Below are 4,688 nucleotides of genomic sequence, written 5' to 3' on the forward strand. Positions count from 1 at the left end.
TTCAATCACCTTTTAACATGTTCAATCCCCTATTTGAAAAAGAATTAGCTAGAAAGAACTTTAACTATATAAAGTATATAAGTTGATTTTTTTTATTGTAATAAATAATAATATATTATTTATAAGTGTGGTTAATTGAAAAATTTTAAACCAACTGACAAAATGGGATAAAGTTTTGAAAACAAAAATGAATTATCGTCACTCGTGTGCATGTAAGTTATGGGTTTAAATTGTTGGCAAAAAAATACCATTTTTTTTTGTTGGAGACTATTTTAGTTAGTCTCGAGACAGATATTTTTATATTTGAAAATGTATAGGTAAAATTTGGAATTTTTTAAAGGATAACTTTGTTTAGTGCATTGGAGATTTAAATTAGAATTTTTGGTTTTTTAATTAAAAAAAAGGGACAACTTTATCATGAGATAGATTATATTCACATATCTGATTCGAATCTCTAAATCTTAGATTTTTGGTCATCTAGACAGTAACACTTTTAGAATATTTATTCTCCTCTAAACCAATTTTTGTAAGACAACATTTTTTCTATAATTCGAATGTGCAAGCAGGTTCAGTGGGAGGATGGTTTTAGTCTGGTGCGACGTCAAAGGTTTATGAATCTCGTAGTGGTTACTTGTGGTTCAGTTAGAAGAAGTTTGGTTAAGAGTACCAAAAGAATTGCCTTTGGTTTTAGTGTCAACTTGTTACAGAAAAATATAAATTTTTAGCCTAACTTTGTCTTAGGAAGGCTCTGTCCATTGCTGCTTTAGGAGGAAAATTTTACTGAACAGCTGTTCACGGTGTTTTTTGGTTAGGAATTAGTTGTTCATTGTATTTAGGATTGTCTGAAAACTCAGCTTGTTTGGTGGACTTTGTAGACTTATGATCAACCTCTGAATTTGATGAACTGATTCTTGCTTCATAGCAAAAAGCACTCTCTTAGATTCTTTTCTAATTTTTTATGGATTTGACATTTCAGGAATAATGAGATCTTTCATCCACATGAGTCTTGACCCCTGAATAAGGTAACTAGTATAGTTTTGTCCTTGAAAATAAGTTTCGGAATGTTTTTGAGTTGCAACAAGTTTCTATTCCCCCTACTATTAGTGGCTCATGAATTTCTCTTTCGACGACTACTTTTAAGATTAATTGTGATGTAAGTTATCCTGGTATTGGTGATCGTATTGGTTTTGCTTGTGTTAGTAGAGATTGGAATAGAAGTTGACAACGAGACTGTTTGAGAACGATTGAGAATCATAATATTCTACAAAGAGAATTGTTTGCTATTGATTATATCTTCTAGTTTGGGACTTGTGGCAAAGAGACGTTATTTGTGAAATAGATTATGTAGATACCTTTACTCTTGTCAATAATTTCTAGAATAACTCTAGTTTTGTTAATTATTTGATGCTAAAAATCTAAGACATCATGTCTTTGAAATAGTGTGTTGACCTCTAATTAATTTTAAAATATGTAAACAAAATGGTAGACATCATGATAAAAATGACTATAAAGACTTATATTCACTAATAGAATTCTTATTGTCTTGAAAAAAAAATTCAAAAATAGTATTTAAAGGAATTATTTTGCTTCTTAAGTAGTTTTTTATTCTTTATTTTTTTTTCTATTTATTCTGTTATTACTTTTCCGTCCATAAAAAAAAAACGTGTTTAAAAAGTATTTTGTGTTGATAAACTAATGTTATTCATGTTTTTAATTATCTTTTCCATTTTTAGTAACAACGCAACCTTTTTTTCTTGAGTAGACCGATCACTTTCTCATTATGCAATAAGCCAAAAGCGCACTCTGAAGAGTATAACTACTCCAAGCACCAAGCCAACATCTAGTACCATAGACATTAGAATTAGACAGCTACAAAAAACCGCGTGTATAATAAATAAATAAATAAATAAATAAAATACCTGAAGTTGTGACAGCTCTATTAGTTTCTAATGATGGATTTAATTAAGATGGAGACAAGTGTGTATCATAATCTCATTGCGAAAATTGTTATAAATTAAACTTTTTTCTTTTATTGTATTCTCTAATATGAGGAAAAGGATTAATCCGTTGCGGATTGAAGTTTCATTTAAAGATTTATCGTTGATTAATAAGTTACTACATACATAAGATGATATTTAAACTTCTAATACTTATTTAAATGAACTAATAAACTAATTACTAAATCAATTTAAATTGGTTAAAAATTAAACTACTTTAATTAGGAGTATTGTGACTTGTGTTATATTTATTATTGTATTTTATGGTTATTATGATTATGATAAGGTGGAAACTTATCAGCAGTTAATTTTACATAAAGTTATTTTTAAGTTAATTTTACATAAAGTTATTTTTAAATTATTGACACGTATTATTATTTGATTATCTTGATAAAAAAATTGGTTTATTTTATACAAATTATTTTTTTAAAATCGATTTAGATAGATCAAATAATCACCTTTTAAAGATTTTTTCATTCTTTCTGTCTATTATTCTAAATGATGAATTTGATACATTCTTCTTTTTCATCTTTCTTAACTAAATTTATCTTTTACTTTTATTTATTTAATTCTCATGAAATATATGTATACAAATTATTTGAAAAAGTAAAATTTGGCACTCTAAAAAACAAAACTCACGTCTTTATGTCTTTATAAGAAGGCAAAGGAGAAAAAATTAGAAATCGACTAAAAAAGAAAAAAAAATAGGATTCACATAAAATGAGGAAATCAAACTTAAATATGAAAAGTAATGGTAACACAATTAATATGTATTGACCAAATAAATATGTGAACCGTAAAACTCTTAAAATTGTTGTTTAACATCCAGCCAATTTCGACCTAAACATCAAATGATGTGATGAAATAAACAGTTACGTATTTGTTAAATGATTTTCATCCTTCATAGAAAATTGAATAAAAACAAAAATTAAAGAACACATTTGAAATAAGAAATTTGATTAAGAAATACGAATAAGAAGAACATACTCAATTAAAAATTTGAGATTAATTCTGAAAAATTAGAAGAGAACGAATGTCAAAAGTATAACGAAGAAGAAGAGAATAAAAGTAACTGTTTAGTCCAATTTAAATTGGTTTTTTTAATTAAACCATTTTGTATACAATAAATTAAGAGAAAAGGACAAATCGATCCTTGACTTTTTGGTCTGCGAACATTTAAGTCGTTGAGGATTTAAAAATACATTTAAGTTTCTGACATTCTCAAAATCTAGATACATAGATCCTTGAGTCTAATTTGTTTCATTTTAAAAACTCTCTCACATGTGCATCCATATCAACTAGATCAGTAAAACGGAAGTCACATTTGATTTTTTCGTTAGGTCTGACAAATCTAAGTAATCATGAGGGATTGATATGTCTAGGATTTGAAAAGGTTAGGGACTTAAATGCATTTTCAAATCCTTAAAGACTTAAATATCCGTGGATCAAAAAGTCAATGATCTATTTATCCTTTTCTCATAAATTAAATTTTTTCAAACCAAATAATAACACATATCAACAATAAAAAAATAACTTCATGTGAAGTTGGCTGCAGATAAATTTTCTGCCTTATGATAATTATACTCACTATAAAATTTTGGCAATACTTGAAAATGTAGTTAATTTAATATTTTTTTATCATGACGATATTTTTTAACTAAAAAATAAAAGGTGCAATTAAATTAAAAAGTATTATAAAATAATATAATATGTGACCTTAATTTTAATTGGAGAAATGTTATACATGTAAACTTATTTGTCAATCAAGTCTAATTAAATTAAACAATAAAATTTGAGTAAACGAGAAAAATGAGAATAATTTTTGTTAATATTAAACTAATTTGGTTGATAAAAAAAGGTTTAATTATTCTGTTGGTTTTTATAGTTTTGCAAAATTTTTAATTAGGTCTTTATACTTTTTTTCCTTTTAATTGGGTCCCTGCACTAAATTTTTGTTTCAATTGAGTCCCTACACCATTTTTTTTTCTTTTTATTTGAGTCCTTGCACCAAATTTTTTTTTTAGTTAGGTCCCTATACAATTAAGCTAATTACTACTAAGAGGAACCTTATTGAAAAAAAAAATTTGGTACAAGGACCCAATTAAAAGAAAAAAAAAAGTATAAAAACCTAATTGAAAATTTCGCGAAACTATAGGAACCTACAGAGTATTTAAACTAGGGGTGCACAGACCTGGCCCGGCCCGAAGGCCCGACCCGGTCCCGAACACTTTAGGGACTAATTTGGTGTGATTTCATCGGGTTTAGGATCGGGTACGGGTCTCAAAAATAGACCCAGTCATTATTTCGGGTCGGGTCCGGGCCATAGCTCGGGTCACCCGAAATCGGCCCGGTGGCCCGGTCATCATACACAATTAATATTTTGTGTTATTAGTGATGGATCATGACTATTCTTATGTGGAATTTAAGTATTGTAAACCTTAATATTTTGTGTTATTAGTTATAAGACTATAAGTTAATGTTTTATGTTTAGAATGCATAAGACTTTAGACTAATACATAAAATTGTGTTATTCGTATTGATTTAAATATTTGGTATTATTAGACAATATTAATATTGATTGTGGTTATGCTTTAATATTGATTGTGGTTATGCTTTAATTTTGAAGAATGGTTGCTTCTTGTTATATTTTTCTAAGTGAATTTTACCATGTTAACTAATGGTTGGAGTCTT

The sequence above is a fragment of the Arachis ipaensis genome, chromosome B10, assembly GCF_000816755.2.
Source record: "Arachis ipaensis cultivar K30076 chromosome B10, Araip1.1, whole genome shotgun sequence".
Classification (NCBI taxonomy): domain Eukaryota; kingdom Viridiplantae; phylum Streptophyta; class Magnoliopsida; order Fabales; family Fabaceae; genus Arachis; species Arachis ipaensis.